The sequence below is a fragment of the Schistocerca gregaria genome, chromosome 7, assembly GCF_023897955.1.
Source record: "Schistocerca gregaria isolate iqSchGreg1 chromosome 7, iqSchGreg1.2, whole genome shotgun sequence".
NCBI lineage: Eukaryota > Metazoa > Arthropoda > Insecta > Orthoptera > Acrididae > Schistocerca > Schistocerca gregaria.
In genome coordinates this window covers 465365663-465380268 of record NC_064926.1, presented here as the reverse complement: position 1 = coordinate 465380268, position 14606 = coordinate 465365663, and the positions used below count along the sequence as shown (strand labels likewise).

Genomic DNA, 14606 nt, shown 5'->3' with positions numbered 1-14606 from the left:
GAAAAAGTAATGTACAGGCAGCTTCTCAACCATCTGACCACAAATAACATATTATCAAGCACACAGTTTGGATGTCTGAAGGGTTCTGATATCGGGAAGACTATTTACACCAACAGTGAAAATGTACTTAATTCATTAAATAACAAGTTACGGGCAGCAGGTATTTTCTGCGATTTGTCAAAGGAATTCGATTGTGTGAACCACAACATCCTTTTAAGTAAATTAGAATTCTGTGGTATCACGGGCAGTGCTGCGAAATGGTTAAAGTCATACCTCGCTAACAGGAAACAAAGGGTGTCAGTGCAAGGGATTAGTAAATTAAGTCATCAGTCACCATCAGAATGGGAATAAATTACATGTGGTGTCCCACAAGGATCCATCTTAGGGCTATTGCTTTTCTTGTGTACATTAATGGTCTATCAGTTACACCACCAGAAGCAGAGTTCGTTTAGTTTGCAGATGACACAAGTATTGCAATAAATAGTATGTTGAGTGTAGTACTAGAAAGATCTACTACTGATATTTTCATGGATATTAATTGGTTTAAAGCCAACTTACTGACATTAAACTTTGAAAAGACTCACTATATGCAATTCAGAACCTGTAAGAGTTTTCCACCCAGCATATGCATGAAGTATGAAGAAGAGCAGATAGAAGAGGTTGACAGTCAGTCCTAAATTCCTGGGATTATAACTTGATAATAAATATTATGGAAATGGAAGAGGATGTAGATGAAGATGAAATTGGAGATATGATACTGCGCGAAGAGTTCGACAGAACACTGAAAGACCTGAGTCGAAACAAGGCCCTGGGAGTAGACAACATTCCACTAGAACTACTGACGGCCTTGGGAGAGCCAGTCCTGACAAAACTCTACCATCTGGTGAGCAAGATGTATGAGACAGGCGAAACACCCTCAGACTTAAAGAAGAATATAATAATTCCAATCCCAAAGAAAGCAGGTGTTGACTGAAGTGAAAATTACCAATCAATCAGTTTAATAAGTCATGGATGCAAAATACTAACGCGTATTCTCTACAGACGAATGGAAAAACTGGTAGAAGCTGACCTCGGGGAAGATCAGTTTGGATTCCGTAGAAATATTGGAACACATGAGGCAATACTGACCCTACAGCTTATCTTGGAAGCTAGACTAAGGAAAAGCAAGCCTACGTTTCTAGCATTTGTAGACTTAGAGAAAGCTTTTGACAATGTTGACTGGAATACTCTCTTTAAAATTCTGAAGGTGGCAGGGGTAAAATATAGGGAGTGAAAGGCTATTTACAATTTGTATAGAAACCAAATGGCACTTACAAGAGTTGACGGGCATGAAAGGGAAGCAGTGGTTGGGAAAGGAGTGAGACAGGGTTGAGGCCTCTCCCCGATGTTATTCAATCTGTTTATTGAGCAAGCAGGGTGAAGGAAACAAAAGAAAAATTTGGAGTAGGTATTAAAATCCATGGAGAAGAAGACCAACAACAACATGTCTGCTAACACTTGAATTGCAAATACAGATTTGATAAGGGGTTTCTGCAGTTCTGTGTTGTGCTCCTCCGAACTGAATTTATTGTTGTTCTTGTGGTCTTCAGTCCTGAGACTGGTTTGATGCAGCTCTCCATGCTATTCTATCCTCTGCAAGCTTCTTCATCTCCCAGTATCTACTGCAACCTACATCCTTCTGAATCTGCTTGGTGTATTTATCTCTTTGTCTCCCTCTACGATTTTTACCCTCCACACTGCCCTCCAATACTAAATTGGTGATCCCTTGATGCCTCAAAACATGTCCTACCAACCGATCCCTTCTTCTAGTCAAGTTGTGCCACAAACTTCTCTTCTCCCCAATCCTATTCAACACCTCATTTGTTATGTGATCTACCCATATAATCTTCAGCATTCTTCTGTAGCACCACATTTCGAAAGCTTCTATTCTCTTCTTGTCCAAACTATTTATCGTCCATGTTTCACTTCCATACATGGCTACACTCCATACAAATACTTTCAGAAATGTCTTCCTGACACTTAAATCTATACTCGGTGTTAACAAAGTTCTCTTCTTCAGAAACGCTTTCCTTGCCATTGCCAGTCTACATTTTATATCCTCTCTACTTCGACCATCATCAGTTATTTTGCTCCCCAAATAGCAAAACTCCTCTACCACTTTAAGTGTCTCATTTCCTAATCTAATTCCCTCAGCATCACCCGACTTAATTCAACTACGTTCCATTATCCTTGTTTTGCTTTTGTTGATGTTCATCTTATACCCTCCTTTCAAGACACGGTCCATTCCGTTCAACTGCTCTTCCAGGTCCTTTGCTGTCTCTGACAGAATTACAATGTCATCAGCAAACTTCAAAGTTTTTATTTCTTCTCCATGGATTTTAATACCTACTCCAAATTTTTCTTTTGTTTCCTTCACTGCTTGCTCAATATACCGATTGAATAACATCGGGGAGAGGCTACAACCCTTTCTCACTCCCTTCCCAACATAGCAGACATAGGAGACATAAAAATGAAAAAGCTTGCATACTTTGCCTACTTTCATTCCATAATGTCATAATATTTTGGGGTAACTCTTCAAGTCAAACAAAAGTTCTCAGTCCAAAAGCGTGTAACATGTACTATTTGTGGAGTAAATTCACGGACATCCTGTAGAAACCTCTTCAAAGAATTGGGTGTACTAACTACTGCCTCTCAGTATAGGCCTATTTATTCCTTAATGAAATTTGTCCTAATTAATATATCTTTTTCCAACAAACAGCTCAATTCATACATACAATACCAGGAACAGAAATTATCTGCACAAGGACTTAAAAACACTTACTTTAGTTCAAAAAGGGGTCCACTACTCAGGAACACTCATCTTCAATAATTTGCCAGCAAACATAAAAAATTGTTACAAATAAAGATCAGTTTAAAAGGAGCCTGAAAGACATACTAGTGGCCAACTCCTTCTACTCCACTGACGACTTTTTTTTATAGAAACAAATTATGTATTTTATGTTTTATATATTCATACTATTAGTATTGTTATTTCAGCTTTAAAAAAAAGATGTGTTCCACATCCATGAGGATCTCCTCCACACGGATCTATGGAACGAAAAACTAATCTAATCTCAGGTAGGCTGTATGGCATTGGACGTCCACATCTCGTCACAAAACGTAGCAGTCGAAGTATCCGCAGCTGTGTAATCCAGGATGGGCAGCAATTTGTAGCAGATCTGATGACAGAGTACATTGGTGGTGCAGGCACAAGTGTTTCACAGCACATCATTTGAAGACCATTGTTTAATGTGGAGCTCCACATAACATGACCCCTACGTGTTCTTGCGTTGACCCAATGAATTATCAGTTATGACTGCAGCAGACACAGCATCACTAAGTTTTCACTGTCGATCAATTCAAATGTGTTGCCTGTCAAATGAAAAACATTTCTTGTTACACCTGGTCAGTGGTTGGGTCCTTATACACCGTCATACGGGTGAATGGCTGCACGAAACATGCACCGCACCACAGATGTAGGCTGATAAGGGCAGAATTATGCTGTGGGGCTTCCAAGGGATCTGTGGTGGCAATCTAAGGCATTGTGACAGCAGTGAACTACATAACATTGCGGGCCACCTACATTGCTGTATGCTTGAAGTCTCCCCTATGGTGATGACTTCTTATAGCAAGATAACTTTCCATGTTGCAATGTCATAATCATGCTACAGTGGTTTGAGGGTCATTATTGTGAAGTCAAGGATGTCTTTATCAGCAAAGGTGCCTAATCTGTACTCACTGGAACATGGATCAGGTGCCATCTGCATGTTTACAAACCACCATCCAGTAATTTGCGGGAATTTCTTGACCTGTGCGTAGATATCTGGTGCCACAGACTTCTAGAATCCTGTCAAGGACTTTTCTAATACATACCAAGCAGAATCAGTAGCACAGTTGACCAACATGGTAATAAACAGGTGGTCATGTTTTGGCTCATCGGTATAGTGTGGAAACTATGTGTGTTTTTATTGTGGTAGTCCTTCCCATGCTACATAGTATTTCAGCCATCCATGTACATATTATTTCATATACGGTGTTTGCATAAAGAGAGCACACTTAAATTTGTTTACAGTCCTGTAAGTTTAAAGGTCTGAGTAATAATGTATCATGTGTAATCATACAATGCAATCATTTGGGGTCATTCATAATAACTTTATCATATCATAAAATGCTAACTTTCATGCCCAGATAGATAAAAATTACTGATTCTCCTGGCCATTATACCGTGGTTTCTGGGATCTATTTAGTCCCCATCTGCTAAGGATGTCTTTAGGAGGGATTGAGGCTTCATCAGTCTGAGGCACACGGAAGCTCGCTAATGACTGCTCGTACTCATTTTACATGTGATACAGTAGGAGCTATTAAGGAGTGGTAAGGTGCTGGGCTAACATGAGTTCAGACATCCTTTAAAACAATTTTATTACCAACAATTATTACTCAACAATTATTAGAAAGCGATTATAACGAATTAAGTTTCTGCTCAAGATTGATAACTATTTGGGATAAAATTTCAAATTTCATATAATAACCTTTAAACAAATTTATAACAAAACTGACAGCAATTCAGAGAATCCAGTTTAACAAAAGCTCTTGAAATACACAATAAATTACAGAGGAAGCCCTTTATTGCAAGTTTTGTACACACCAGTTTCTTGTGCTTCAAATTACAGAAGGTAATTACTTAACTCGAGAACAAATCTGCACCTGCTAGTACCTCAGTAGGTTTTCAGAGCTGTTACCTTGTAAGCTTATTTTATTTCACACATCAGTCTTGCGCGAAAAACTCTCCCCCCCCTCCCCCCCTCTCCCCCCTCTCCCCCCTCTCTCCCATCTCACTCCCCCCTCTCTCCCATCTCACTCCCCCCTCTCTCCCATCTCACTCCCCCCTCTCTCCCATCTCACTCCCCCCTCTCTCCCATCTCACTCCCCTCCCCATCTCTCCCCATCTCCACTCCCCCCCCCCTCTCTCCATCTCACTCCCCCCCCTCTCTCCCATCTCACTCCCCCCCTCTCTCCCATCTCACTCCCCCCTCTCTCCCATCTCACTCCCCCCTCTCTCCCATCTCACTCCCCCCTCTCTCCCATCTCACCCCCCTCCTCTCCCATCTCCCCCTCTCTCCCCCCTATCTCTCCCCCTATCTCTCCCCCTATCTCTCCCCCTATCTCTCCCCCTATCTCTCCCCCTATCTCTCCCCCTATCTCTCCCCCTATCTCTCCCCCTATCTCTCCCCCTATCTCTCCCCCTATCTCTCCCCCCTATCTCTCCCCCCCTATCTCTCCCCCCCTATCTCTCCCCCCCTATCTCTCCCCCCCCTATCTCTCCCCCCCCTATCTCTCCCCCCCCTATCTCTCCCCCCCCTATCTCTCCCCCCCCTATCTCTCCCCCCCCTATCTCTCCCCCCCCTATCTCTCCCCCCCCTATCTCCCCCCCCTATCTCTCCCCCCCTATCTCTCCCCCCCCTATCTCTCCCCCCCCTATCTCTCCCCCCCCTATCTCTCCCCCCCCTATCTCTCCCCCCCCTATCTCTCCCCCCCTATCTCTCCCCCCCCTATCTCTCCCCCCCCTATCTCTCCCCCCCCTATCTCTCCCCCCCCTATCTCTCCCCCCCCTATCTCTCCCCCCCCTATCTCTCCCCCCCCTATCTCTCCCCCCCCTATCTCTCCCCCCCCCTATCTCTCCCCCCCCTATCTCTCCCCCCCTATCTCTCCCCCCCCTATCTCTCCCCCCCCTATCTCTATCTCTCTTCCCCCCTTTCTATCTCTATCTCTCTTCCCCCCTTTCTATCTCTATCTCTCTTCCCCCCTTTCTATCTCTATCTCTCTTCCCCCCTTTCTATCTCTATCTCTCTTCCCCCCTTTCTATCTCTATCTCTCTTCCCCCCTTTCTATCTCTCTCTCTCTTCCCCCCTTTCTATCTCTCCTCTCTCCCCCCTTTCTATCTCTCCTCTCTTCCCCCCCCTTTCTATCTCTCCTCTCTTCCCCCTTTCTATCTCTCCTCTCTTCCCCCCTTTCTATCTCTCCTCTCTTCCACCCCTTTCTATCTCTCCTCTCTTCCCCCCTTTCTATCTCTCCTCTCTTCCCCCTTTCTATCTCTCCTCTCTTCCCCCTTCTCTATCTCTCCTCTCTTCCCCCCTTTCTATCTCTCCTCTCTTCCCCCCTTTCTATCTCTCCTCTCTTCCCCCCTTTCTATCTCTCCTCTCTTCCCCCCTTTCTATCTCTCCTCTCTTCCCCCCTTTCTATCTCTCCTCTCTTCCCCCCTTTCTATCTCTCCTCTCTTCCCCCCCTTTCTATCTCTCCTCTCTCCCCCCTTTCTATCTCTCCTCTCCTCCCCCCCCTTTCTATCTCTCCTCCCTCCCCCCCCCTTTCTATCTCTCCTCCCTCCCCCCCCCTTTCTATCTCTCCTCCCTCCCCCCCTTTCTATCTCTCCTCCCTACCCCCCCCTTTCTATCTCTCCTCCTCCCCCCCCTTTCTATCTCTCCTCCCTCCCCCCCCTTTCTATCTCTCCTCCCTCCCCCCCCTTTCTATCTCTCCTCCCTCCCCCCCCTTTCTATCTCTCCTCCCTCCCCCCCCTTTCTATCTCTCCTCCCCCTCCTCCCCCCCTTTCTATCTCTCCTACCCCAACACGCGTTCTGAGTGTCCCTCCCCCCCCTTTCTATCTCTCCTCCCTCCCCCCCCTTTCTATCTCTCTCTCCTCTATCTCTCTCCCACCACACACAAGGCCGAAGTAGAATAAGAGTTAGCAAGACAAGCAACTACAACACATAGATGGGCAAGTACACAATAAGAAAGTTACTCAGCTCCATGTGTTATTATCCAGTACTCATGTGTCAATGCAACCAGGGTGCAGTGACAGTATAGTGATGGCTGCACAGACTTTCAACTGTTGCTTTAACTGCCAGTCTCCTTCGGGCAACACCATTATGTTGCAACAAAAGTGCACTTCCATGCGGAAGGGGGCTCCTTTCCAAATTATAGCTTCCCAAACAATGGCTCTCAACAACAAGAAGGCCACACTTTCTCTCTGGATACAGCCAAGTCCTTTTCTGATACATTCATTGATTGCTCCTAGTGCAGGGCTCCACTCGCCACCTTCCTCATGCTACTGCTAACTTGAGACTCCTTCGCTACGTGAGCAACGCTGCCTCGTGGACGACATTCGCACCATAATCGCACAACATGTAAAATGGAAGTAAAGTGTTAACAACACAAAAAATACCTAAACTCTATGCTTAAATTAGTATATAGAGATTTAATGAGTATAATGTAGTGAACAGGAAATCCCTGGACAGAACAGTTTGTAAAAGAAGGAAAAGGCACCCATTCACCTATAGAAGACTGGTGGGTGGAGCACAGAAACTTGTAACAGCATACAATATTCACACTATCTTCTGACATATTGCTCTTTTTCTAGTAAAAGGAGCACACAACAGCTGGCCGGGCGGTTCTAGGCGCTTCAGTCTGGAACCGCATGACAGCTACGGTCGCAGGTTCCAATCCTGCCTCGGGCATGGATGAGTGTGATGTCCTTAGGTTAGTTAGGTTTAAGTAGTTCTAAGTTCTAGGGGACTGATGACCTCAGATGTTAAGTCCCATAATGCTCAGAGCCTTTTTTGAAAAAACTACAGTAGTACACAATACATGTTGTTAAAAATCTTACGTAGTGTGACCAGAGATGTCAAAGATAATGCATTATGCAAAAAAGTAATTCAGAAAAAGGGACTTTTTTCGTATTATTCTTGAGGGTTTTGACAAGAATAACCACAGAATTGACCTTTTCAGAACTGACTGAAAGAAAAAGGCGGCCACAAATAATCCCACACAGAAGTTGTACAGCTAGAGAAGCTGTGCCAAGACATGTTATTTTAATCGTGAGACATATACTGATACTACAATTTGCCAAGTCTTCAGATTGGACTAGTTCATCCAGATGTTATAATGTATTGTTAGGGAATAGAATATTGTATGCACTTAGTACTATTTTATGCGGACTGTGCAATAAATTATAAAAAAAATTCTTTGTGATATACTGTAGTAATGTAAATTGCATGTGACAAGGACTGTGTTGACTTTAGACAAAATTATTTGATGAATCACCATTTTAAATTAGATTTTGCTAATGAAATTCTGTATGCTTATGGATCTGTAACAGCAATGCCCAACTAGAAAAAATAACGAATGACATTAGCTTCTTATAACTTATTTGTGTAGGGCTTCATGTAAATAACAGGACAGTTAACCAAGCTGATGGTGATTCAAGTGTAGAGTGCCATGGACAAATGTTAAGTGCTTGCATCATCAGTGTCCACTCTTTTAATTATTACTTCTTGATTTTACTGAACCATTTCCAAGCCTCAGTAAATAAAAAGCAAATAAGGCAAAGTATGTTGGTCATACATGCTTCCTAATTAAAATAGGACATTTTAAGCAATAATAAACAAGGCAGGTAATTGTACACAGCAAAACAGGGCAGAACAACAATCTGCAAAGTTCATGAAATGCAGAACAGTTAACAAACTACAGAAAAGAAAACCACAAATTCAGTTCTTAAGAACCTTCTTAAAAGGAGCAGCATTAGAGATAAAGTTCAAAATGTGTGGCCATAAAAATTATGCTGCTATGTGAAGTTATACTTCGTTGTTTTTGACCTTTATTGCCATCAGAGATTTTGCTGAAATGCTAAAAACATTGACAGTGTTTATATTTCAGAAATTAACTGTGAAATTTATTTGTGGAATTAATAACTGTAGATTCTGTTTAAGCATTTGCAAAGACAATTGGAATGTTTACACTTGAATGCAAATACATAAACTAGCAGTAGCAACAGAAACGTCCTTCAGTGTGTGACATGCATGATACAGTACACAAAGATAAGACCTGAGAAAGTGTGGCATTTGCAATAAAATTTCACAAGTTAGGTCGTTAACATGGTGACTGCCACGAGGGCACCAGCAGCCAAGGCAGAGCCTGACGCCTGGCTGGTCCTGGTGGTGAAACATCCATCACTATGCCTGTACCAGTTAAAAACACAACAAAAACATGAAAGCAATCCTTATTAAAATACAGAACTAATAAAATTTTAAATTGTCACATAAATTCTAATGTTGACAATATTATTGAAAAGGATAGATTGCTACTTAGCATATAGAGGAGACATTGAGCCGAAGACGGGCATAACTAAAAGACTGCTATACATTTACACTTTTGGGTGTATAGGCTTTCCTCTGATTTAGAAATTACAATCACATACACATTCACACGAGCACAACTCGCACATATATGACCACTGTCTCTGACTGCTGACACTGTACTGCATATAGCAACTGCACCTGATGGGAGAAACAATCTGTGGATGGTGGGGGTAGGGAAGAGGCTGGGGTGGTGAGGGAGAAGGGTAGCAGAGTAAGGTGGGGGAAGGTATTGTGCTTGTGGAAGCATGCAGGGCTGTAGTGGGAACAGGATAGAACTGGTAGCTGTCAGGTGGTTTAGGGAGGGAAGGTGTAGGGGAGCAGAAAAACTAGAAGACTAGTGGGTAAGTTTGTGAAATAGCCAGCTGTGTAGTGCTGGAATGGGGTTAGGGAAGAGGATAGATGGGTAGGTAAGGACTAGTAATGGTTGAGGCCAAGTGGTTTCCAGGAATGTAGCATATATTGCAGGGAGAGTTTCCACCTTTGCAGTTCATTAAAGGTGGTCTTATTAGGTGGCACAGGCTGTGAAATAGTGGTTTGAAGTGAAGCACATTGCAGCGAGCAGTGTGTTCAGCAACTCGGTGGTCCAGCTTTCTCTTGGCCAGTTTGTTGGTGGCCATCGTGCTGAAGCCAGCTCGTTAGTTGTCCTGCCTATGTAGAAAGCAGCACAGCAGTTGAATCTTAGTTTGTAGATCACATGACAGCTTTCATAGGTAGCACTGCCTTTGATGGAATAGAAGGTACCTGGGACCAGACTGGAATAGTAGGTGGTGGTGGGAGTATGTATCTAAGTATATTGTAGGTATATGAGGCAAGGACTTTGGAGCAGTGATGGAGTATGTATCCTTGTCCATCCTTACTCCACCCCAGTTCCCAACCGCTTGAATCATATCCCATGTCCCTTTAATAGACCCACATGTAAGACATATCCTATACATCCTTGTACCACTACCACAACCACCACCAGCACCACGTGCTCAGTTCAATCAAGGACATCTCCTATTCCATCAAAGGAAACATACAAAGTAAACTGCACGTGCTTCTTTCTATGTGGGCATGTCAACTAATAAGCTGTCTGCATAAATCCCTATCCAACACAACGCACTTCCCTTCAGTGACTGCTTCAGAGCCTTCACCTTCTAGATCTTTCCTACCAACACATGCTTTTTTGAATTGCACTGGTGGGAATTCTTCCTGCAGTATATCATGTGTTCCCTTAACTCCTCTGCTCTCATCCTTTGCAAGTCTCTGTCCTTCACTTACCTATCACCTCCCGTGCTCTCACTCCAACACTACACAGCTTTCTTTTCAACCACTGCACCCACTAGTCTTTTTCTCCTCTATCCCTCCACAAAGCTGCCAATAGCACCTAGCAGCCCCAACCACATCCCTGCTTACTCCAAGAAGTACTACACCTTCCCACATCCCTACCCTGCTATCCCTCTGCCTCCTGATCCAGCCTCTTCCTCACCTCCACCACCAACAGATTGCCTCTCCAGTCAGGTGTGTGTGTGTGTGTGTGTGTGTGTGTGTGTGTGTGTGTGTGTGTGTGTGTGTTTCTTCAGAAAAAGGCCTTTTGGCTGAAAGTGTAAATAATGTATAGCAGTCTTTTTTTTTGTGCCTATCTGTGACTCAATGTCTTACGCTTTTTGTGATGTTTTTTTTATGCTTTCCTAAGTTTCCCGTATGGATGGAAGAAGGGCATTGTTCATTTTGAATATTTGTAAGTGACTCGGGAGAGCAGAATCAGTGATCGTTATCACCAGAAAGCACATTTTGTAGTAATTTCTTTCCATTATCATGTCTTGTATGGGATCTACATCAGTGTAAATACAATGTCTTCGGCTGAGACTGAAGTATATCCATGGTGGAGCGGAACTATCCATGGCGGAGCGGAACCAATAATAATTGACAATAGGAATAAATTCCTGAAATGTATTGTGTTGGGTGGAAAAAGTGTATAGGTCAGTGGTAATGTTCCTTTTAATCCATTTTACACAGACTTCGATCATGTTTTGCAGCAAGTGTGAGAAAGTTTGCAAATGGTTATTTAAATATTTTAACTACACTGTTTGAAGTTTTCTCTGATAGCTGAAATTACATTAACATATTTCCAAATGAAAGAATTGTTACTATCTGTCTACCTCACAAATTACACTGTTGTTCTGTTTCTCATCTGTAATTATTTTTGTAAATAGCTTAAGGCAAATGACAAGGTGATTCCACCAAAAAGGACACAGCCTGTTTCCATCACATCTTATATTTTGCTTCATCTCTGATCATCTCATCATAAACAGAACATTAATTCTTAATCTTACTCTCTGCAATTATTTTCTCATAGAGTACTTGAATTTGAGAAAGATAAGAGCATTTCATCATTTTTTTAAATTCCATTTTCTAAAAGTTTGCGAGTATTTATTGTGCGCTTTGCTAACTGCCTTGCATATGTGTGAAGGCCAAATACAGTTACTACCCTTCATGTATACACTATAGTCAGAAGGCCACTAAATTTCATCATTTGTGGAGATTGCTCAGCTACCTATCTTACAAAAAACAAAATTACTCAATTTCAAATAAATGTCAGTAGCAGACGTCTATGACAGAAGTAAATATCATGGGTCAACTACTAAATGAGACTTGATGCACAATACTTAGTGTTTACATGGGTAACATTTTAAAATGGAATCAGCTCACTGACAATGTGATTTGAAAAAATCAAATGAAAGTTAGCTTTGTATTTTTCACTTTGTGTTGCTGACCTGCTGGTGGGAATGATATTTTGCCTTGCACGATAACCTTCTCAAGAAAAACTAGTTAGTTAGTTTTATGTTCCAGGGGTCATTTGCATGATTAATCTGACAATATGGAATGAGTCTGTTAAATAAATGTGAATTAATCATTTCTACACATCAGGTTAAATTTATCATACAAAAATTGATTCCTAATTTTGACTGTTGTGACAAAGGGCTGGTAAAACTGAAATCTAACTGACATTTTTACCTAAGCTGTTCTAACAGTCCCTCTTAAGATATTCATCTATAGAGCTGCGGTTGCCTATCAGAAATTCTTTCAAACTCTGTTTAAACTGTACTTTATTCTGAAACCAAGTTTTTAATGGTTGTTGGCAATTTATTGAAAATGTGTGTTCCTGAATATTGTGCCCTTTTTTGGACCAACATAAATGATTTTAGCTCTTTATGTAGATGGTTCTTATTCACAGTATTGATACTAACTATTGAGCTACTGATTGGAAATAGAGCTTATTATTTGAATCAAATTTCATCAAGGAAGAAATGTACTGAGAAGCAGTGGTTAGACTACCTAGTTCCTCAAACAGATTTCTGCAAGATGTTCTTGAATTTACACTACAAATGAGTCTTGTTACACGCTTTCGTAGTCTAAAAACTGCTGCTCAGTTTGACAAGTTACCCAGAATATGATCCCATATGATTAAAATTTAACTTTACCATCCATCAGACATTGGATAAGTGATCAAAAATTTCATTGGATGCATCGTGCACCTCATTTTGTGCTAAACACAACCATGCTATGGAATAATTAATGCCATTTTTTTCTTCTTGCTCTGTAATTGTGCACATCATTGTTCCTTGTGAGCTATAGTGTGAAGCTATTATCAAACTACCTAACATCTGATATATTAAAAACAAAGATTTCAAGACTTACCAAGCGGGAAAGTGCCGGCAGATAGGCACATGAACAAAACACACAAACACACACACAGAATTACTAGCTTTCGCAAACACACACACACACACACACACACACACACACACACACACACACACACACACACGGATTGGAATGACTCCTTACCCTCTCCCTTAAAACCCACATCCTTTCGTCTTTCCCTCTCCTTCCTGAAGAAGCAACCATCGGTTGCGAAAGCTAGTAATTCTATGTGTGTGTTTGTGTGTTTTGTTCATGTGCCTATCTGCCGGCGCTTTCCCGCTTGGTAAGTCTTGAAATCTTTGTTTTTAATATATTTTTCCCATGTAGAAGTTTCTTTCTATTTTATTTACCTAACATCTGAAACGGATGTCTACAAGATGATCACGAATGAGCACCACATGTTGTTCTTACAATATGTTTTTGAGCAGTGAAAACTTACCTCAAGATGAATTATCCCAGAAAATTATCCATATGACTTTATCGAATGAAAGCACCCAAAATACACTAATTTACTGATTTGTCTCTCCACAAGATTTGTAATAATTTGGAAAGCAAATTAGCTGAACTACATGGTTTTAAGACTTCAAAGATGATGTTTTGGCACTGCAAGTTCTCATTCACATGGATACCTAAAATTTTTGAAGTTTCCTCGTCATTTTTTCATTTATCATTGGTATATTACTTCTAGATAAGCAAATCTGTAATATATTTTTTTGAAACTGGGACCATTTTTAAGAGCATTACTTATCTTTTCATCTGTTGCTGTATGTTTATTTGGACTGATTAAAATACTAGTGTCATCTGGAAAATGAATTATTTTTGCCTGTTGTAAACTAGACAGAAGATCATTTAAACTAGATAGGTCATTTACATATTTCAGAAACACCAATGGACCTAAGATTGAGTGTTGTGGAACACCATAAGTTGATTTCTCCCCAATCATAAGTGTCTCCTGTGTTTCCATTGGATGAATTGTTAAGTGCTTGTTAAGCAATAACATCAATGAAGGATTTATAATGCAAATGTGCTGAGAGAAAATGTTATCAATAATACATGCATGATTTTCTTAAAGGACATTAGCATTATTATGTCTTGCACATCAATACCTATTCTCTTAAATGGTATTTAAAAATGATGACTAAAATCTATTTCAGGTTTGCTGTGGTATATGCAATTACAAGACAGAATATGAAAAAAAAGAGAGTTTGGGCTTTTGTCTAAGGTTTCTGTTAATGTGTGTAAGAAGTTGTTTATTCTAAAAAAGTATATCTATAAATAAAAAGCATAACCCAATGTCGCACTTATAAACTGTGTGTTTGGAATTGCCAATCCCATTAAGCACTTCAGTAATCCTTGCATCATGCAATGTGTAAATTACTATTGATGATGGAGTAGGTAATCGACAGCTAAGTGTATAAATGGTTGAAAACTACTTTGTTTTCAAAATAGCGATTTTAATCTAAGTTTCTAAGCTGATATTTGGTGTAGAAATATAATATTTCTGGTTAATTTCGTATAAAATTGGTAGTTAATGAGCATACAGAGGCAATTTATATTAGCTAATTCTGCTACTAATGAATTCTTTTCTGTCCCACATTTCTCCAATGTACTCTTCTTTTGAAGGGATCTGTAAACACTTATAAATGAATGAATGACGGATGTATTTCATTTCCATGAAATAGATAAAAAGTA

At 41.0% G+C, this 14606-nt stretch overlaps 1 protein-coding gene across 2 annotated transcripts in view; it reads left to right on the top strand.

Annotated features, from left to right (window-relative positions):
* LOC126282060 (ras GTPase-activating protein 1) overlaps positions 1-14606 on the top strand; it is a 143692-nt gene that overhangs the window by 20008 nt on the left and 109078 nt on the right. The gene's annotated exons all lie outside the window — the stretch shown is intronic.